This window comes from Phyllobates terribilis, unplaced genomic scaffold (assembly GCF_046119375.1).
Source record: "Phyllobates terribilis strain yellow unplaced genomic scaffold, ASM4611937v1 Scaffold_1__5_contigs__length_1240528914, whole genome shotgun sequence".
Lineage (NCBI taxonomy): Eukaryota > Metazoa > Chordata > Amphibia > Anura > Dendrobatidae > Phyllobates > Phyllobates terribilis.
This window is the reverse complement of record NW_027362761.1, coordinates 452,199,609-452,222,989: the sequence shown is the minus strand read 5'-3', so window position 1 is coordinate 452,222,989 and position 23,381 is coordinate 452,199,609. Positions and strand designations below refer to the sequence as shown.

General features: G+C 47.1%; 1 protein-coding gene across 8 annotated transcripts in view; it reads right to left on the bottom strand.

Moving 5' to 3' along the window:
* The window catches only part of MCTP1 (multiple C2 and transmembrane domain containing 1), a 1,157,412-nt gene that overhangs the window by 135,433 nt on the left and 998,598 nt on the right, over nucleotides 1-23,381 (bottom strand). The window lies entirely within an intron of this gene.

Here is a 23,381-nt window from a genome sequence, read left to right as displayed (position 1 = left end):
GAAACTTGGACCAAACTCGGATGAAACTGATGAAAATGTGATAAAACTCTGAAAGAAACCATTGATGATACATCTCTTCAGGACAGCCAAGAACCTACAATACCTCTACTGCTGCCACAGCTTCTATCCTCACCTACTGTCTCCTTCCCCCTGTCATTGGTTGTAAGCCCTCCCGGGCAGGATCCACCCTCCGTCCATAATGGTCTGTCACTCACTTGAACCTTACGTCATTATTTTTTACTATTATGTATAGTTAAAGAAGATTAGTCACCATATTTCACATTACAAACTGCATTCATTATTAAACAGATCTCTTCGACCTGATGAGGCTGGTGTTAACGTGGTCACACTTTGAAAGTTTTTCTTCTAAATATTAAATGAGTATTTTATGAATTCAGCTAGATTTATATAAAAAGTAAGTACATCAGTTTTATCAGGTTGAGATGTCTAAAGTGCGCTTAAAAATATATATTAATAATACCATGACATTACTGTGCAATTCTTTTGATTATTATAACTATACTATGACATGACTGTGTGCTTTCTTTCTGAGATGTGATGTCACAGTGTTCATGGTGACATTCATGTGTATTCTGATTTTGGCGTGTGTATATCTTTGTGCTGTGATATCTCTGATTGCTGTGCTGTGATTGAGCTAGCCCTGTAGTACGTCACTGTGTATATTATCTGCATGCTGTCACATCACTGTGTGCATTATTCCTGTAATGCATTATCTCTCTACTGTAAGATAACTTGCATTTTCGCACTGCAATAGGGGGAAGACAGATGGCGCATAGATGAGACAAAAATAAGCATATGTTTTTCCTGCTCATAGCTGTCGCAGTCCCAGTACTAGATGTTATGGAGGCACAGGGAAAATCACTGCTATCATCCGCTCCTTGGTTATATTTTAGCAGCTTTCTATAGAATACAGGGAATTGACTGCCTAAGATCATCTGAAATTTGTGCAAAAATGCTAAAGACAGAAGAGATGGGTTATACACTGATTACATGTATGCTCAATCCCATAAAAGCCGCTTTCTCTGCTTGGTTTGCTTGCAGCTACTGGCCGGGAAATGAGAAAACGGCACAAGAAAAAATCTCACTCCTTGGAGCCTGTATTTTTCTGCTGTCTTTACTGTGCATAATGGACTGCTGAGTAAAGCAAATACATTATAGCAAATGCCACTTTACAATTGCTTCGTCTTCTTTCTCTCCTTTAGGACATGCCTGTTTTGAACTTCAAATCTGATAAGTCATTTTATGTGGTAATAACTTCCTAAACAAATTTATAAAGTAGCAGTGTGTGCAATATACATGTTACAATCATAAACTCCTACAAATTTTGCACATCATACAATAGTAAATGTAAAATAAATACTTTACTATTAGGGATGAGCAGACCCATGGAAGTTCGAGTTTGTTGGGTTCAGCCGAACTTTAGTCTAAAGTTCAGTTTGGGTACCAGAACTTGATCCCAGACATGAACCCCATAAAAGTCATTGGGGACCCGACCTTTGGTGCTGTAAAATGGTCGTAGAAAGAGCTAGATAACTGAAAAAGAAAGCAAAATGGGGGTAAGAGCAGGACAATTGCCCTGCAAACAAATGTGGATAGAGAAATGACTTAAAATAACATAGAATACAAAATAAATAAATAATCATCTTGAACCAGGAGTAGGAGGTCCAAGAGTAGGAGTGGAGCAGTGCCTTGCATGTGTATTTTACTGTATTTGTTAATAAATAAATTAATGAAAAAAACGAAGTTGGGTCTCCCCTATTTTTATTAACCAGCCAAAGGAGAGCAGACAGATGTGAGCTGGTCTTATTATGCTGGGAAGGGGCCAATATCCTTGGATCTTACCAGCCTATTAACATCAGCCCCCAACTGTCTGCTTTGCCTTTGTTGGTTATTAAGAATGGGGGGCCCCCACATAATTTTTTTCATTTATTTATTAACAAGTACAGTAAAACACACACTGCTCCACTCCTATACTTGAACCTCTGGCTCCTGGTTCAAGATGATCATTATTATTAATTTTTTTTATTCTATGTTATTTTAAGTAATTTCTCTATCCACATTTGTTTGCAGGGCAATTGTCCTGCTCTTACCCCACCACAATGGCGTTGTGTCCCCCTGCTCTAGATCAAACATATGTGGCGCCCCTGAAGGTTCAGTCGCCACAGAGGTACTGCACCTCACCCAGAGGTGTGGTATCTCCTTCTCTCAGGTAAGGAGGGAGTGCTGCCCGGAACCCCAACACCAGCATTCAACACTACACTGCTCCAGGCCGGCTGGAAGGGCAAGATGCACTGTGTTTCCTGCTGAGCCCTGTCCCTGGCTGGAGTGGGGGGAACGAAAGGTAGGGGGAACCAGTAGTGGGTGTGGGTGGAGGAAATAGAGTAGGGGAGCACCATCATAGGAGGTATATAAAGGGAAGCCATCTTAGGGTGGCAGGTTGGTCAGTAAGAGGAGTTAGTGAAGACAGTCGGTTGGGAGCAGAGTCTCTTCAGGAGCTCTGCTCCACAAGTGGGGCCTAGTGATAGAGGCCCAGGAGGGGAGCAGAGGAGAAAGGCTCCGTTCTACCGAAGGGATCCCAGGAGGTACGGTGAGTGCAGGACGGCACCTGTACGCCCCCAATCTGCCAGGTGTCAGAGGGATCAGGCCGCAAGAAGGGACGGTCCCTGGACCAGCCGTGTTACTCCAGGTCTCAGCTGGAAAAAACGGAGGCTTCTGCACTTCCATGGTGCAGTCGCCACAGTCTCATCCTAGTCACCGTAAGGATTAAGTAGGTCCGGGAACTCCAGGTTGCCCAGAGGGACTTCAGAGCACCAGAACGGGACTGTGTGTGGGAAGCGCAGGGCATGAGGGAGAAGACCCAGCGTGGGAAGTCGGTCTAGTTAGGAACATAAAGAAAGCGGGTTCCGTCAAGTGCTCCTGACACATCTGAGGAAGAGCTGAACCCCTGGTCTGGTAGATGCAGTGCGACTCGGTGGCGGACACCGGTATAGTGTACCTGAGAACCTTGTACAAGAACTGTGAGTAAAGCTCGGATGACTGCACTACACTGCCTCCATCAATAATTTCAGCTGCGCCATCTCTCTCTCCGCACTACAAGCCCCAGCATCACCACCCACCATTAAACTCCACACTGCCCCGGGGGCCCACTGCTCCTGTGGGGAGCAGAAACATCCCAGCTGCCATCCTATCTCCCCCCGGAGGTCTGCAGCAGCGCTGGTAATCCTTACCAGGTACCACAGGTGGCGTCATGAACTATTTACTTATTTATTTTATCCAAGTTCCAATCCCCTTTTTCAAGAGTGACCCCAGGGTACGGGCCCGAGAGCCGACCACCGCGACATCCCCAAACCAGGCAAAGGCCCGGGTACCGAGTTGTCCCCATCCCCTGGGCGCGTCATACTCTTCCTGGCGTCACGAACAGGATTTCGTGCCCGTTGCCACCGGGTACTGTGTGCCTAATATGAGCTGTTTTTCCACATTGAATGTGGCACCCGCCCCAGAAGAACGGGCGCCATTATGTGCGTGATCAAAAACAACAATATGGAACCTCCCATCGTGGGCCGGGTCCCAGAATGGCGCCAAAAGCACAACCTGCCCCTTGCAACTGTGACTGTCTGCATAGATGTGTCCGTCAAGGCAGGGAGGACGTCTCAGGGAGTGACCGACAGCAGGCTGCCATGGGACCGCCCCCGAAAGGGGAGGGGAGGAGGAGAGAAGGAATGGAGACAGGGTGTGGTCTTAACCAGTCTAGACAGACCGCACTTGGCAGCCAGCATGGATGGAAGCAAGGATCAAGCCTCCGCCTCTGGCCTGCAGCAGCAAGTGCCCCCCCTCACCCTGGAGGGAGCAACAAACCAACTTTCCCCGGAGGATGCTGAGTTCCTACAGAGTGAGCTCCAGAAGCTGAGCCAGCAGGTGGAATGGGCTCAGCAAGCAGCGGTCGCCAGGTGGAAGAAGGAGCTGCTGGAGAAGTTAGCAGCTCAGCGGCAGCCAGCCCTGGGTACCAGCAGCGGCGCTCCAGCCCCGGCGGAGCCAGATGAGCACCAGGAGGCCATGAGCAGCACAGGAGCAGGTAAGAAGAGTTCCCCGGGCCCGGGCGCTGCAAGCGCCGACCTGCTCCTGGGTCTCCTACACCAGCACTCCCAGTACCCCGCCATATACCCCCTGGAGCAGCTCCTAAGCCCAGAACCTCCAAACCCGGGCGCTGACTCCGGAAACCTCCTGCTCGGCTCCCTCCCGGAACCTCCACCCCCGGGCGCTATCTTCACGGGCCCGTTGCTCGGCTCCCTTCCGGAACCGCCACCTCCAGCACCCGAATGGGTGTACGGTGCGCCCTCCTTTGATTGGTCCGCCAGGTTTGAGGACCAGCAACAGCACCCGCTACTCCCGACACCAGCGTCCCCGGTTGCCTGCCCCGGCGGAGAAGAGTGTAGCTGGGACAACCGGGGGTGACCTGATGGGGTTCCCGCAGGAGGCCCAAGCCCTGCAGAGAAAGGAGTTCTGTAGGCGGGAGCTCCTACAGCAGGAGAAGGAGCGGCGCACCCGGCGGGCGAGCTGCGAGCGGAATGAGGCCCGGAACAAAGCCGCGAAGGCCCAAGTCAGGCAGGCGGAATCTGCCCTCCCCAGCCCCCGTGAAGAGGGACTGGTCGTGAAATTCAACTTGAAGGCTGGGTGGGGCTTCATCTGCGATCCCAACTTCAACAGGGATATCTTTGTAAACCGGCAGGATGTTGAGCCCTATCTGGAGCAGGGCCATCCCGACCGGAACTTGTACCCCGATGACCGTGTCACCTACACTCGACACCACGGGGAAGGCGGGTGGTATGCCCTCCAGGCATATCGCGTGATTGAGGAGGAAGAGGACACGCCCCCGCAGTTCATGTCTGATGACCCGGCTGGGTCAGCCAGCAAAAATTAAGAAGTATGGCCGGCGGGGACCCCACTACTAGGGACCAGTAGGTGGGACTGAACATTGTACATAAGTTACCCGTAAGGGTACCAACAGAAACTCTAGTTATGTGTGTATAATTACCCGTCAGGGTATATAGACTTCAGGCTGAGGACTGTGAGCAGCCAAAGACTGACCTTGTATATAGTTTGCGCTTCTTAAAGTGCTCTCTATTGGTTTTATAAATGCAACCAAGTGACCTCAGAACAAAAACCCGTTTGACGTGGCGGAAGACGTGGTCCAGCACAAGGATCACTTATGCCCTGCAGCCACGCCCAGGGCCTACGTTGGGGGTTTGCGGACGGGTCCCTCATGCTGCTGATTTTGCACCTTTTACCAGAAAGATGGACACCCTGTTTGGGATCTTACTGCAAGATGTTTGAAAAACATATATGCCAGTGAAAAGTGTTTTGTAATGTTTTGATAACCTGTAACGTTCAAAGAAAAGTGCCTCCCATAAAGGGAAGAAATGTTTTGTTTATAGTCTTATATGCGAATGCATTCCAAAAATTTTGCATGCCTAATACACTGTGTTTTTGCTTAGTTCCAGCCCACGGACACCCAGAGGTGTGGTATCTCCTTCTCTCAGGCAAGGCGGGAGTGCTGCCTGGAACTCCTAGACCCGCATTTAACACTACACTGCTCCAGGCCGGCTGGAAGGGCAAGATGCACTGTGTTTCCTGCTGAGCCCTGTCCCTGGCTGGAGTGGGGGGAACCAAAGGTAGGGGGAACCAGTAGTGGGTGTGGGTGGAGGAAATAGAGTAGGGGAGCACCATCATAGGAGGTATATAAAGGGAAGCCATCTTAGGGTGGCAGGTTGGTCAGTAAGAGGAGTTAGTGAAGACAGTTGGTTGGGAGCAGAGTCTCTTCAGGTCTCAGCTGGAAAAACCGGAGGCTTCTGCACTTCCATGGTGCAGTCGCCACAGTCTCATCCTAGTCACCGTAATGGTCAAGTAGGTCCGGGAACTCCAGGTTGCCCAGAGGGACTTCTCCAGATCACCCGAACGGGACTGTGTGTGGGAAGCGCAGGGCAGGAGGGAGAAGACCTAGCGCGGGAAGTCAGTCTAGTTAGGAACATAAAGAAAGCGGGGTTCCGTCAAGCGCTCCTGACACATCTGAGGAAGAGCTGAACCCCTGGTCTGGTAGACGCAGTGCGACGCGGAGGAGGACACCTGTACAGTGTACCTGAGAACCTTGTACAAGAAGTGTGAGTAAAGCTCGGATGACTGCACTGCACTGCCTCCGTCAATTATTTCAGCTGCGCCATCTCTCTCTCCGCACTACAGGCCCCAGCATCACCACCCACCATCAAACTCCACACTGCCCCGGGGGCCCACTCCGCCTATGGGGAGCAGAAACATCCCAGCTGCCATCCCATCACCCCCCCGGAGGTCTGCAGCAGCGCTGGTAATCCTTACCAGGTACCACAGGTGGCGTCACAAACTATTTACTTATTTATTTTATCCAAGTTCCAATCCCCTTTTTCCAGAGTGACCCCAGGGTACGGGCCCGGGAGCCGACCACCGCGACATCCTCAAACCAGGCAAAGGCCCGGGTACCGAGTCGTCCCCATCCCCTGGGCGCGTCACATACATCAAGGTTGTGTTGCATTTCGTGGGTTGTATTTACCTTTGTGTTTTGCTTTTTATGCCTGCTAGCTGTTTGGTGTGCAGTTATGCATTGCTACACTCCCTGCTTTTTGCTGGGTTTAAAGGAAACCTGTCACCAGAAAAAATGGTCTTAACCTGCAGATATGGGGTTAATCGCATTACTAACCAGCCTGGTGCCCACACTTAGACGAATGATGCTGGGAGAAAATGAACTTTATTCCCCCGGCAGCATTCTCCCCAGCGCGGGTTCAGTCACCCCTCGGAGAATACAGTCCAGTGGCTGTAACCGCGCCCCCGGCCCTGACTGACACTGGTTCTGCTTTGGGGCCGGCTGTCAGTCAGTGCGGGGGGGCACTGTTACTGCTGTCGCTTTGTGTACTCAGAGTGGTGACTGAACCTGCCTCCGTGACTGGAATCCAAAAGCTGCCGGGAGGAATAAAGTTAATTTTCTCCACGCAGCGTTCAGCTAATTGCGGGCGTCGGGCTAGTTATTAACTCTATTAACCTGCAGATTAACCCCATATCTGCAGGTTTATAGCGTTTTTTTCTGGTGACAGGTTCCCTTTAACTTCATACTTCCCTTTATATTCCCTGTGTCAGTGTATACAGTATTATTACTCATACATTCACTACTAGGTATTACTTATCCAAGGCAAAATTCCAGCTCTACAGTGTGCAGAAAAAATTATTTCATAGAAAATCCAAGGATTAAAAGTCAGAAATCAAATGTCATATACAAAAATCCATAAAAAAACAGTGTAAAATATTCATTTTATGGGGTGCTCTCGCAATGCTCTTTCAGGCGGATTCCAGGCAGAACCCATCTGATAAAGACATTATGTGCACATAGCCATACTGAAATTTGGGTACTGTTTCCACCACACATCTGCCTTGTGGGACAGTAGTGACATAATGAGACAAAATTATCTATTTTATGAGCATCTCTTCACATCGTTTTTTTAGAATTGTAATTTTTATTAAGATTTATAAGGTTTAACAATCAACATGGACATACAGAAAACACATAGGTTGTGGAATTAGGTTAGTACAAGGATTATACAATAAGGTCTTATCTAACAGACTGTAGGCCCCCCCAGTTGCCCCATAGCAAACTGCTTAATAATAAAACAATGAAAACTTTGAAGGACCAGTAAGGGATGTCAAGGGTTGATGGGGATTTTAGTTATTATGTTGAGCCCAGAAGTAATCCCAGAGGGCCCAAATGGTATGAAGCCGATCCAACTTTGCATTCAGAATAGCCTCATAGATTCAATTCCGCGTATATCAGAAATTCTATTTAAGAAGTCCTGATAGTAAGGAGGGTTGATCTGTTTCCAGTGCAGTGCTATCCAGCACCTCACAGCCGTCAACATATGCAATAGTAGCTTAGATGAGTTCTTCCCCCACCCCTTTAGGGGTGATGTTGAGTAGATAAACTGCAGGATCTATTGGCACCTCCACAAATAGTACTCCCACAAATAGTAACCCCAGAATCTAACCAGTGTAGGTCAGGTCCAAAAGATGTGGCATTGGGACCCAACTGAGGTGTCACAGAGCCAAAAGCCATCCGGTACCTGGAGATTAAGTTTGTGGAGAAGTTCTGGTGTGTGCTACCAAAACATCAAAAGCTTGTATGGATTCACTTTATACCATGTGCGTATAGAGGTTTTAGCCACCTTATCCCACAGAGACAGCTCTCTACCAAGGAAGGTCTCCCATTTGACCATGCAGGAATGCTTTTTCAGGGGGGTCTGCATGAGGGACATTCATTATCCTATAAATATCAGAAATCAGCCCACTAGTTGAGGGACCTCTCTTACTTAGCTTTTCAAATTAATTTGGTTGAGAGATACTCGTCGATCCATATACAGATAACGCTAAATGTTTGATCTCCATAAATTGGAAGAATTTATGATTGGTTATGGGAAAGTTGGATTTAGTTGGATTTATTCCACAATGTCTGTCTGCTATTACATCCTTCTTCTCTGACAGATTTCTAAAACTTAACATGGATAAAACTGAATTCATCATCTTTCCACCGCCTCACTCAACCCACCTGACTTATCCATCATAGTTAATGGCTGCTCACTCTCCCCAGTCCCGCAAGCTCGCTGCCTTGTGGTAACCCTGGACTCTAATCTCTCCTTCAAACATCATATCCAAGCCCTTTCCACTTCCTGCCGACTCCAACTCAAAAATATCTCCCAGATCCGCACATTCCTCAACCACGAATCTGAAAAAACACTAGTGCATGCCCTCATCATCTCCCGCCTTGACTACTGTAACCTCCTGCTCTGTGGCCTCCCCTCTAACACTCTCGCACCCATCCAATCTATCCTAAACTCTGCTGCCCGACTAATCCACCTGTCCCCCCGCTATTCCCCGGCCTCTCCTCTCTGTCAATCCCTTCACTGGCTCCCCATTATCCAGAGACTCCTGTTCAAAACCCTAACCTTGGCATATAAAGCCATCCACAACCTGTCTCCTCCATACATCTGTAACCTAGTCTCCCGGTACTCACCTACACACAACCTCAGATCCTCACAAGATCTCCTTTTCTACTCCCCTCTTATCTCCTCTTCCCACAATCGCATACAAGATTTCTCCCGTGCATCCCCCCTACTCTGGAACTCTCTACCCCAACATATCAGACTCTCGCCTACCGTGGAAACCTTCAAAAGGAACCTGAAGACCCACCTCTTCTGACAAGCCTACAACCTGCAGTAACCACCGTTCCACCATACCGCTGCACGACCAGCCCTACCCTCACCTACTGTATCCTGACCCATCACTTGAAGACTGTGAGCCCTCGCGGGCAGGGTCCTCGCTCCTCCTGTACCAGTCGCCGACTTGTATTGTTCAAAATTATTGTAATTGTTTGTGAAATTTATACCCCTTTTACATGTAAAGTGCCATGGAATAATAATTTAATAAAATCGAATGAGTGGATTTCCAATGTATCTCTGTCAACCAAGTCAGCAAATTTAAAGAGACCAACTGAAATCCAGGGGTGTACCATCGATGGTTCCATTCTATTTGGGATTAAAGGCTGAAAAATAAAGGAGATCATTGGTGAATTAGGAGAAGCTAGTTCTTCAAATCCTTTTATGATAAATGCACTTTATAGATGTGTAAATCTATGTTCAGACTCTGCAAGGTATAAAACGTTCTATGTTTTTCCGTGCAGAGGTAATTTGACAAGAAATGTGGCTTTTGTTTGAACTATTCTATCCATCTGGCTCAGTTTTAAAATCTTGTATACTTTTTCTCAAGTGAACTTGATGAGACTGGGGTACTTATTTTAAAAATCTACGTAAGAATTTCTGTGTAATATATAAATAATCACTTTTGAATATCTATTTAAAGGGAATCTGTCACCACTTTGGAGTTATCAGACTGCTAGTATGGGCATACAGGTTATAGAAATGTACATCTATACATACCTGTATGACCCATAGCAGAGGTCTGATTGCAGAGAAAAGTGTTTTATCTTTTTGGGTTTCAACAGGCTTAGCGTCCGGGGGACCCCAAGCAATGCCCGCCTATCTGATTATTATTCCCCTAAATCGCCGCCTATCAGCCTAGTTACCATTTTCCCTCCCTCCCCCGCACATCACAGGGCGCTCTGACGGCTCTTATAGACCACGCTTTGTTTCCTCCCAGCCGGGTTTATATGAGCACAGTGCCGCAGAAAACCTTCTTGTTATGCGCCTGGAGACAATGGAGCGGAAGTCACAGTGACTCCCCGGCGTCTGAGCAATAGAGCACTGCGGCACTGTGCTCCTACAAACCCGGCTGGGAGGAAACAAAGCGCGCTCTATAAGAGCCGCGCTTTGCGCATTCGCCGGGAGGTGAGGAAGGAAAGTGCACGTCACAGCGCCCTGTGACATGCAGGGGAGGGAAAATGGGAACTATGCTGATAGGCAGCGATTTAGCAGAATAATAATCAGATAGGCGGGCATTGCTTGGCATCCCCCGGACGCCAAGCCCGTTGAAAACCAAAAATATAAAACTACTTTTTTCTACAATCAGACCTCTACCATGGGCCATTCAAGTATGTATAGGTTTACTTTTCTATAACCTGTATGCCCATAGTAGCGGTCTGATAATTCCAAAGTGGTGACAGATTCCCTTTAATAAAGCTCAAGAGTCCAAATGTATTCAGTTTACACCCACTCAGCCTGACTGATAGCTGCAGCTTGTACTGAGCAGTGTGAGAGCTCAGCAGCAGGAGGGACACTGAGGAGCTGTTAATCAGGCAAGGTGGGCAGAGATTAAGTTTAAATTTTAAGAACGTAAGTACATCAGCCTCATGAGGTCTAAGAGATCTATTTATTAATGCGTGGTGTGTACTGTAAAAATTGGTGATACTTTAAAGAAGCACTCCATCAAAGTTTTTCCTTTTAAAATATTGCAATCATCATATTATATAGCACTGTGTACTTACAATTGCTCATTTTGCCTTTCTACCCAGTAAATTGTTCTCGTTTCTCTGCTCTATATAGAAACAGCAAGTTTATTGTCCCTGCATGAATCATTCCCCTCTTCAACCCCAGCTGCTCCCTCCTTCCCCCTGCCAGAGACTTTTGCAGTGACTCCTGACTTGTGCAGAGAAAATTGACCTCCTGTTTCTACACAGAGCTTAGAAGGATCCAGCTAGTCAGTTTTTAGTCACGTGATGTCATAGACCTAATGGAAAAGAGAAGAATTAGCTGGTAGAAGGGCAAAATGAGCAATTGTAAGTATACAGTGCTATATAATATGATAACTGCAATATATTAAGAGGATAACATTTTGATGGGAGGAGGAGTTCTTTAAATTAGTGTCAATGGAGCAAATGGAGTATGTCATAAATATGCACCTAATTGATTTTTTTTATTTAGATACACTACTCACACAGAATACAATTAAATCTGTAAACAAAGCAACAAAGCAACACCCCTCTTAATCCACAAACTTTCTGATTCCCTTTTCTACTTGCATTATAGCTGCAGAAGTCTTTGACAAAACATACTTGCTCAGAATTAAATTGAAAAGAAAAAGCAATTTAAAAAAAAAAATGGATCCACCGAATGTAAACCTTGATTCTGACAACACTTTGGTCACAAAATTGCAGTAATTGCTGCAGCCACAAAAGTTTGATAAATTTGTCCCCATTTATTTTGTCCATTTTGATTTGTTCCATCCAGATGCCTTTAATAGGCTACTATTCCTGACAGTGGCTTTCAGTGCACGCTGAGAAGCTGGCACAGTCTTCAGAGTCTTTTCAGATTCTCATCCAGAGAGCTTTGCGGGTCCTGACCTGCAGGATAAATGCGCTGCTTCACCTCGGTATGATAGAGGTGTTTATCAAGGGTACATGCTGCACATTATAATGTTGTCTGCCTCCTGTCCATCCTTATCGGGGTGAAAGGGTCATTTAAATCACCCCTTAAGACCTTTAGGGATAAAAAAAATGCGCTGATTTCTGTGAAGGTAGTAAATTATATGTCAGGTAGAGATGATCTTGCAGGTTGAAAATATAAAAGAGAGGGATATGAAGTTTATTTTCGGCCCAGAATGTGCTGCTTTTTGTAAATGTTTTCATTTATCACGGCATTCAGAGGCGCGGGGTCAGCGAGGGGATGGAATGACTCTATAAAGTAGTGAAATTATTGAGTCTCCTGTCAGATTCCATATAGTTAAGAGATGGAACGATTCTTACAGTCAAAATAACATGGGGCAAACTGGGAATGACAGTTTAAATGTCACCTCAAAGTGCTGCCTATTTTATCCCTCACGCATTGCAAGAAAAGTGCTCTGATAGCGGGATTGTGTGCGAAAATGGGCTATTTAATGGCTGTTCTTCTGCCGGACACGGCTGTATCATTTCATGTCATGACATTGCATGAAGCTAATACATGGCAGCCTCAGGAAATAACTGGTTCTTTAATTAATCTTCTAGCGCACACCACCACTTGAAGTCCATAAACTATTTCTTAGCACCTTCTTCTCCATTTATGACCAGGCACATTTTCATGTTTTTTTTTTTTTCATACATGCAGTGTTAAAAAGAAAATTTCAATCGGTTATTCAAATAATTATTTTTTTTTCGTTATACATGAGCATACTTTTTATCTCTTTTTTTATATTTGGGGTAAAACATAAAGAAAAAAAGTGAATACGTGAATGATGTTCACAATGTTCTAGTTTTTTTAAGGACCATTAAAATCATAAATTGTGTTTTCTGCAATAATTATTTTTATAGGGCTAGAAACAGGGATTTTAACTGTTTTTTTAGATTAATTTATGTCTTAATTAATATTATTTATATCACACATTGTGCCCCCCGTAAGATAAAAAGACCTTTGGGGGCATTTTACATGACATGTAAATACAATTTTATGGGCAGACACGGTAGCTTGGTGGTTAGCGCTGCTGCTTTTCAACGCGGGGGTCCTGGCTTTAAATCCCACCAAAGACATACCGATAGGGAATTAAGATTGTGAACCCCAATAGGAACAGTGGCGATAATGTTGGAAAAGTGCTTTGGAATTAATGGCGCTATAGAAGTGAGTAAAACAAATAAATTATTGCCACCTTACCCAGTTATAGCGCAAATTCAGCCACTGAATGTGATCTGTATTTGCAAAGATGCAGCATTTCTTGCTACCTCCCTGCACTTGGTGATCACATGATCGTTAGGACGGGAGGAAATAGCGATGTTTCTGTTTCCTATACTGTAAATGTGGCACCCCAGGGGTCCGGTTGCCACAGTGGCATTGCCTCCCTCACAAGGGGTGATGCCATGCCTGGAAGCAAGGAGGGGTCCCCTAATCAGGTAACACCAGCATTCAACACTTTCCTGGCTCCAGACCAGAAAGGGGAGCTCCTCCTCTTAGCAACTGGAATCTGGAGGCGGGGTTAGTAAGAGTAGTAGAGAGGAGTTGAAGACAGGACAGCGACGAGGAAGGACCTGGGGAAGGGAGCTGTGTACAAGCTCGCCCCAGAGGAGAGAAGCGCAGAAGAACCAGACACCGGAGTCCATGGTTGTGGGGCACGACCTCTACTACCAGCTAGTACCCATGCCCTAGGCTGCTTAACAAACTGCAAGTAAAGATAAGAGGAAACCGCCGTTAAGCAGGGGACTGGTCATTATCTGCGCCATCACCTGCATTACACCGCATCAACAACATCCACCTCCACAATTCTACATATACTGCCCTGGAGCTTAGCTCTGCCTGTAGAGAGCTGAACCAACTCTGCTGTGTCACCATCAGCTCCAGAGTATCTGCACCGCAGCGGCAGCCCCATATAGCCGCATACCACAGGTAGCGTCACGAACATTATCTCTAAAAACTTCATTCCCCTTTCACCTTTTCCTTTAATTGGCCGCCCTGGGTCACGGACTGGGTCACTGCCACCGTGACATCCCCCAGCATCGACCGGCCCGGCTACCGAGTACTCCACGGCCCAGGGGGCGCGTCATCTTGGCGTCACAAACAGGATGCGAAGCCCGGTATAACCGGGTACTGTGTGCCATAGACTTTACTGAACTGTGTCATCACGTCATTTGCCGTCAGTCGAGTGGAAGCAGGAGGCCCCGATCCGGAACCGTGGGTAAGCGATCCTTCTCACCGGCAGAGCAGAATACTGGTACGTCAACAGAAACCCAGGACGTGGCTGAGGTTCACTAGGGGGGAGGAAGATGGCCTACCTGGGAGAGGACTCAGCCGCCGCCGCAGCTGCCGCCACAGTAATGCCGTTATCCATGCCGTATATACCAGGGGCAGCGTGGTTGCCACAGTACTCAGGGGAGTCGCACACCCTGAGCGACTTTGGGGAGAGACTGCACAGTTTGTTCCAACTGTACCCCCTTGTCTGAGGAGCAGAAAGTCAGCATCCTCATAGGCCAGGTAATCGGTGCAGCCCAGAGGGAGGTGAAGTCCTGGCCGGGCAGGGACAAAAGCACTGTTAAGGAAATACTGGCCCAGTTAAAGGATACCTTTGACACCCCGAACAGCAGCAGAGATTAAAATGAAGTTCTACAGGAGCAAACAAAGGGTGCAGGACAGTGTACGGGACAATGTTCTAAACCTGCAGGAGGATCTGCGGGCCATTAAACAGGTAGACCCCAACAGTGTGCGAGACGAGGACAGATTGCTACCCGAACAGTTTATTGAGGGGTTCCTGTCTAACGCTCACCAGACACAGTTGCGCATTATGGCTCTGCAAAACCCTGATCTAGACTTTGCGCAATTTAAAGACCGGGACATCCGGGTACTGCGAGAATCAACCCCAAGTGGCACTGCACCCCTCCGGCGCCCAGCTATCACATACCACCAGGAGGTGGCATCCTTTTCCCCGACACCTGAGGAGGCTGACGCGCAGACCCTAGATAATGACCCCTCTGCAGACCTACGCCTTCAGGTCCTGGAGCTGACCAAAAGTGTGGCTACGCTAACCAAAACCGTGCAGGCCATGCAAGTGTCTCCAAAGGAAAGAATCCAGCTGGCTTCCAGTCCAGAAGACGTCCCGTGGCGACGGCAGAGAAGAATTCCACCGACCAGAGGGAGGAACAGCAATCGCTACAACCAGGACGGACAACCCATCTGCCGCCGCTGTCAAAAGGCGGGGAACTTCGCAAGATTCTGTAATTTAGACGAGCAAACCCCTGGGGCAGAGGGCCAACCTCCAGGAGTAAGACGACCAGGCCCACAAAGCTGGCGAGACAAGTACGCGGGAGGACGACCGGTCCTACCTGTCGTGCTTGATGGCATCCTGATGAACGCATTGCTGGACACTGGTTCCCAGGTGTCAACGATGCCATATATCCTTTTCAAACAATACTGGACTGATTCAGACATTACCCGCAGTCCAGATGAACATCTTAACATCTATGCCAGCAATGGTCAGCCCTTGCCTCAGGTGGGGTATAAAGAGGTGACCATAAAAGTTAGCCGAGTAGAATTGCCATCACAAGGAATGATTATTGTTGATATTGATCGCCGAGAAAGTCATCCTATAGGCACCAATGTGATAGAGAATTGTCTTGGGGAAATTAGTGTTTTGTTGCAACAGGTCGCAGAGACTGCCAGTTGTTTTGTTGCAACAGGTCACAAAGACTGCCAGTTCCAGTCAGCAGCAAGTTCGGCAGAAGGAGATCAGAGCCCTTTTGCAAAGACAACAGGTAGAGCTGTCTGGAGGAGAAGTCGGCAGTGTCAGAATGAGTGATCCATTCCCCATTGCAATGCCTCCTAGGAGTAAAATGTTAATATGGTGTCGGGCAGCAATAGGTCTAAGGGGTCAAGATTATCAGGCCCTGGTAGAACTCGTGTACACTGACAGTAGACCCACCATCTTGACAGCCAGGGGTGTAGTCGATGTCCGCAAGGGGAGAGTACCGATACACATCTTGAATTGTGGGGAGAAAGAGGTCCATTTACCCCGATATGCCACCCTTGCTAAGCTGTTCACTGTCAGTAACAATGCAATAAAGGCAGTGGAACCCTTGCCTCCATCCAAGCCGGCGGAGGATAATGGCTCCAAGGGGCAGGTGGAGGATTGGTATCAGAAGCTACAAGTAGGCACTGACTCCACCCCTTTGCACTAAAAGCATGGGGTGTACCGGGTGGTCCAAGAATATGAGTGAGTCTTTAGCAAACACCCACTAGAATTTGGGCAGGTAAAAGGGGTCCAACATCATATCCCCACAGGATATCATCCGCCCATTAAAGAGAGGTACCGGCCTGTACCCCCAGCTCACTATCAATGTGATAAAGGAATGTTACGGGAGATGAAGGAGGCTGAGGTGATAAGAGATAGTTTAGCCCCTGGGCAGCTCCATTAGTTCTTGTTAGAAAGAAAGATGGTACAATGAGGATGTGTGTTGATTACAGGCAGATTAACCACATTACACATAAGGACGCCTACCCATTACCCAGAATTGAGGAATCATTAGCTGCACTAAGATCCGCTAATTATTTCTCCACTTTGGATCTCACCAGTGGGTATTGGCAGGTTCCCGTGGCAGAGACGGACAGAGAGAAAACCGAGTTTATGACACCAATGGGCCTCTGCGAGTTCAACTGCATGCCATTCGGGCTCTGGGAACTTTCCAGCGGTTAATGGAGTGTTGCCTAGGACACAAAAACTTCGAAACCGTTCTGCTGTGCCTAGACGACGTAATTGTCTACTCAAAGACATACGAAGACAACCTGGAGCACCTGGCCGAGGTGTTCGAAGCTCTATCTGGTTATGGCCTGAAAGTAAAGCCGTCCAAGTGCCACCTGTTGAAGCCCAAAGTGCAGTACCTAGGTCATGTGGTAAGCGCCGAAGGTGTAGCACCAGACCCAGAAAAAGTCACCGTGGTCAAGGACGGGCCAAGGACTGGCCAAGACCCTCCACTATCAAATAAGTGCGGCAGTTCCTAGGGCTGGTAGGCTACTACAAGAGATTCATCAAGGGTTTCACCAAGATAGCGGCACCCATGCAGGACCTCTTAGTAGGCCACCCATGCAGGACCTCTTAGTTCAAGTGGAGTAAAACCTAAGAAGAATCCTTCAATCGACTGAAAGTGGCTCTTACGGGAGACGAAGTCCTAGCCTACCCCAACTATGGCCAACCCTTTGTACTCTATTCGGGTGCCAGCAACATGGGATTGGGAGCAGTGCTGTCCCAGGTACAGCAGGGCAGAGAGAGAGTGATTGCCTACGCCAGAAGGAAGCTCCGTCCTACGGAAAGGAACCCCGACAACTATAGTTCCTTCAAGTTGGAGTTTTTAGCCATAGTCTGGGCTGTAACAGAGCGCTTCAAATACTACCTTGCCTCCTCCGGATTTACAGTCTTCACGGATAACAATCCACTGACGCACCAGGAGACTGCGAAGCTTGGTGCCCTAGAACAACGATGGATGGCTCGACAGTCCAACTATGAGTTTACCATCAAGTATCGGGCGGGGCATAAAAACACAAATGCTGATGCGCTGTCCAGGATGCCCAACTTGCCAGATGGGGGAGAAGAGCTGGAGGAGATAGAGAAACCCGCTTTCCATCGCCACGGTGTGACCCAGTGCTCCCACTGTGTAAGGAACAAGCACTCCACCAACAGAGAGGCCATGTTTAACCCATTGCCCCACCATGGATTGGCAGAGACGCAGGATAGTGACCCGGCTGTCCACCTAGTAAAGGAGTTGCTGACACAAGCTGACTCGCACCCTGATCCAGATGCTCCACAGGAGACCCAACAGTTGTGGAAGAAGAAGGGCAAGCTGTTCATCTATAAGGGAAAGCTGTGTCGAAGAAGCATCAACTCCCGGACACACGAACTGGTCTGGCAGGTGGTAGTCCCGAGGCGGGATGCGCCAATGGTCTTAGAAGCGTACCACGATGGAGCAGGACACTTCGGGTGGAAGAAGTTGGAAGCCCTGCTACGTGAGCAATTCTACTGGGCTGGCATGAGGAAAGCAATCAAGAGATGGTGTCGAGAATGTGGTCCATGCAACCTGAGACGGAAAGACGTTGACAGCCAGAGGGCTCCCCTGCAGCCCATAATCGCCAAACAACCACTTGAACTGGTATCTTTGGACCACATGAAGCTAGCCCCAAGCCGGTCAGGCTATGTATACGCTCTCACCATAGTAGACCACTACTCCTGGTTCTGGGTAGTAGTGCCAGTGAAAGATCAGACGGCTCAGACAGCAGCCAAAGCGTTTCAACAACACTTTTGTCGCCCGCACGGTTATCCTGAACGAGTGCTGACCGACCAAGGTCCAGCCTTTGAAGCAGAAGTGTTTCAGGAATTCTGTAACTTGTACGGCTGCAAGAAAATAAGGACGACTCCGTATCATCCACAGACCAATGTGTTGTGCGAGAAAATGAACCAGGTGGTAATAGACCTGTTGAAGACATTGCCCACGAAGAACGTAGCCTGAGGCCAGAGAAGTTACCGGATTTGGTGGACCTATATAACCATATCCCGGTGAACTCCACCAACTGTACACCCGCTTACCTGATGAGAACAAGACCTGGCAAGTTACCCATTGACTTAGGCATGGGAGTTTTAACACCTGAGACGACATCACCAGATGCAGACTGGGATACGGATACCGCAAGGTGCAAGAATGTGTGGAGAGAAGTTTGTCCCAGGCGAGACAGAGGCCAGAGAAAACTTATAATCAGCATGCACCTGCAGTTCCCTTGTCACCTGGAGAACAGGAACTCAAAAGGAAGTGACGAGTTTACAAATTAGATGATCAGTGGGAGGTTAAGCCATACACCGTCTTACTTTCAAATTTCGACAACACCAAGGTATGCCTCATCAGTAAAGATGGAGGAGAGACTTCAGCGGCAGTCTCAAGAGACCACCTGAAGATATGCCCTGATCAGTTGAAACACAAAGAGGAAGACCAAAACAGCCCCCAGCACACAGAAAAGGTGGAAGAGACAGTTCAAACCATCCTTGGAGAATTTCCCCGGTCTTGGACGCAGGTGAACCAAGCAATCGTGTTATCTGTCCTGACCTTTCCCCAAGTAGCCTCACCGGAAGCCGCAGAGACTCTAGAACAGCAGAGACCAGTCGGCCCCAGAAACAGATGCTTCATCAGCAGTGAAACAAGTGAATCTACCCCCTGCTAGCGGCGAATCTGTCATACCCATGGTGAGTCAAAGAGTTCGTAGAAGACTACCAAGCCTACCGGTGTTACCTCAGACTAACTGTAGTGTAGTCCACACTGAACCCACCACACCAGCGGTAGACACTAGAGACCCGGGTAGGTCATTGGCAACAAATGTACTGCATAGATCAACCCGTAGTACCATAGGTCAGCTCCCTGCCCGTTATAGGGACTGAAGTGTAGTAAAATAATAGTATATGTTATATAGTTGCAACCGTTAAGTAATCCTGAGTATGTATAGTTATTAAATTTATGGACAAATGGACCACAGGACTAGGTGTGGCCAGGACAATGTTGAATAAAGTTAAGTGTTGGCCTTGAAAATAAACCGCAGGCGTGGCCGAAAACCAGGCCCACCAACAGAGTGCCCTGAAGCCACGCCCAGGGACCATACACAAAGTGCGTTGAGGCAGTTCCCACCAGCCAAAAACTTCAGTTATCGGGAAAAAAGACAATTCCCGGATAGTGGCGTAAAGACTAAGCGCCACAGTGACTGCTACAAATTTTTGTTGGGATTTTTGCTTTTTGAGACTTTGTAAACTATTTGTAATGTGAATTGTTATTGTTGTTAATTGTTAATTCAAAAAGGTATCCTCAGTCTGGGAGTACTGAATTTAACTAGGGGGGAATGTGGCACCCCAGGGGTCCGGTTGCCACAGTGGCATTGCCTTCCTCACAAGGGGTGATGCCATGCCTGGAAGCAAGGAGGGGTCCCCTAATCAGGTATACCAGCATTCAACACTTTCCTGGCTCCAGACCAGAAAGGGGAGCTCCTCCTCTTAGCAACTGGAATCTGGAGGCGGGGTTAGTAAGAGTAGTAGAGAGGAGTTGAAGATAGGACAGCGACGAGGAAGGACCTGGGGAAGGGAGCTGTGTACAAGCTCACCCCAGAGGAGAGAAGCGCAGAAGAACCGGCCACCGGAGTCCGTGGTTGTGGGGCACTGAAGGCCCAGCAGCCGAATCCAGAGGGCAGGAGACTGCAGGTCTCCTGGCCCCACCAGACGCCCGGCGACATAGCAGCACCATAGGGCCCAGCACCACCACGTGGGAGTGACACTTAAGGAAAGCCCGAGCTGCCTGCCATACGGGTGAGGAAGAGACGTTTTACTCAGGGCCGCAGCATAGCTTCGAGCAGCAGGGCCAAAGAGATTAGCGCAGAGGGAAGACCTACAACTTCACCTGGCGAGGTGGATCCCCAACTTGTTCCCAGGCCGCCCGGACCTCTACCACCAGCTAGTACCAGTGCCCCAGTCTGCTTAACAAACCGCAAGTAAAGATAAGAGGAAACCGCCATTAAGCTGTGGACTGGTCATTATCTGCGCCATCACCTGCATTACACTGCACCAACAACATCCACCTCCACAATTCTACATATACTGCCCTGGAGCTAAGCTCTGCCTGTGGAGAGCTGAACCAACTCTGCTGCGTCACCATCAGTTCCAGAGGATCTGCACCGCAGAGGTGGCTCCATATAGCCGCATACCACAGGTGGCGTCACGAACATTATCTCTAAAAACGTAATTCCCCTTTCACCTTTAATTGATCGCCCTGGGTCACGGATCGGGTCACTGCCACAGTGACATCCCCCAGCATCGACCGGCCCAGGGGGCGCGTCATATACACAGCGATCAGGAAGGCAGAAATGGTAATAAACCATCTCCAACTTCTTTGTGGGAAGTCAGTCCATCTCTGCTCCTGCAGCTGTCAGGGTTGCCAACTTGACTTGTTAGTTTTTCTGGACGGCTTATCAAAAAGTCACGTAATATTTTTTACAGACACGTTGGGAGACCATAATAAATCACTATGATTATAAGTGATCCATGTCTACAGCCCATAATTCTGATATGAAGACATCAGCTGCATTCACAATTAACTGTAAAAAAAATTTACAGAGAGAGGAAAAAAGTGCCCTATTTTTACGGACAGTCTTCGAATTTCTGGATGGTTGGCAGTCCTGGCAGCTGTTGGACAGTCCACAAGTACTTTAGTTAAAGGTGCATTCCATTATAAGCTAATACATGTTATCCATTGTATATTGAACAGTTGTTAATTTTTTTAAATATTCTCCGTATCAATTTCTAATTGTTTTCAAAATCTTTACTTGAAGTCGTTTTACAGGAAAGATTGCTGTTTATTTTCGAGGGATAAAAATCGGCCTCGGTCACATGAAGATTATTCAGATCAATGTCTCAATATAAGACACATTTCTGATAACTGTATTGTAATATTATAACTGTAATGAAACAAGCAACTATGTGACCACAACATGCACAAGGTAGATTTTTATCTCCTGGGAGGAAACTGTGAATGATCCTTAAATAAATAACAGCAAGCAGAGATCTTAAACACAGGGAGGAATTTATACGGAGTATTTCAGGAAATTTAAGATTTTTTTGTCATACAAAGAAATGTATGACACTGAAGCATCCAATTAGGGTGTTGTCACACACAATGCAGGATATTTTTATAAGCTACACGAAATTAACCATGATTGGAGCTTATTTGCGCAAAAAAATAAAGTACATGCCGATTTAGAAAACTTTCTACTGTTGGAAGAATTAGGTGTGTTCAGGTTTCTAGCCTTTGGGTGTAAAGAAGAATGATCTGTTTCATTCCAAAATGTGTCCCACGAGGTGATCAGCCGATTGCCCTGAGTTCTGCTTACGGCACCCAATAAAACAGAGAACTCTGCAAGTAAAATTATTACATGACCAGATGAATGGCTACCAATGTAATCAATGCGAGAATCAAGACCGCCATAACAAGAGATTGGCTTTTCTTTTTGGCTCCTAATGGGATCCATGCCAAAGCGCTCTCCAAGTCCTGAAATTTCTGGCAACAACAGATTCTATTGACCCAAGAAATTAAGGTGTATTACATGTTTAAAGGTAAGCCATCACCAGAAAATGACCAATTGTTTGATTCACGTTTTTGTGTTACATGTATTCTTTAAAAAATGTTGGCAATGTTCTTTTCTTTGACAGTACCATCTTTAAAAAAAACCACCTAAAATTATTAATCTTTTTTAGACTCATGTCTCCTATCTTTCAGAATGCGTTTTCAGTAAAGCTCCTTATCAGAGGCAGGATTACAATGACAGGTAACACCACTATATAATACAGCTGATAACACAGGATCCACCAATCACAATAGATGATGTCACAACGCCCTCTACTCCCTTTGCCTTCACATGACCTTTTATCATATTAGACACTTTAATACAAAGATAGGGCTGAGATCTGACCATTGTAGCTATATCCATGTATATATATTTCCTGAAACAATAGCAAGAGTTTAAAAAAGCCCCAGTGGTCAGAGTGAGAATTGCAAGATTTCTATTTTTTAACTTTTAATACAAATTGTGATATGTAAAAAAAAAACAACTTGCCAACATTTTTTGAAAATGGAACCCGTCACATGAAAAACGCTATTAACCTTCAGATATATAGTTAATCTGCAGATTAATAGAGTTCTGAACCTGTCTGGTGCTGGCACTTAGAGAACATGAACTTTATTCCCCCCGGCAGCATTCGGATTTCAGTTACGGGGGTGGCGCCAGCGCTGGCTCAGTCACCGCTCTGTGTAAAGAGAGTGGCAGATGTAACCACGCCCCCAGCACTGACTGACTGATCCTGCTGTCAGTCAGTGCCAGGGGTGCATTTATAGCTGCCGCTCTCTTCACTGAGCGTTGACTGAACCCGCGCCAGCACCACCCCTGACTGATCGCTGAACACTGCCGGGAGGAATAAAGTTAATTACCTCCTGGCAGCGGGGCTCTAAGTGCGGGCGCTGGACAGGATCAGAGCCCCATCAACCTGCAGATTAACCCCATATCTGCAGGTTAATAACGTTTTTCCACGTGACAGGTTCCCTTTAATACAAAAACCTAATTTAAACAATTGATCATGATTTAACAATGAACGATTTTCTGGTGATAGCTTACTTTTAATGGGTGTGAACATGTAGCATAATAGATAATTCCTACCCCAGATACACTATGTTCCAAATTATTATGCAAATAATATTTTCTCAGATTTTCCCAAATTACCTATATGAATTGCAGTCAATGTAATTTTCCAGTCAAATAACTATTAGAGTACAATTGAACCATTGAATTGAACAAGGGGTCCTATGTGCAAATGTAATATCA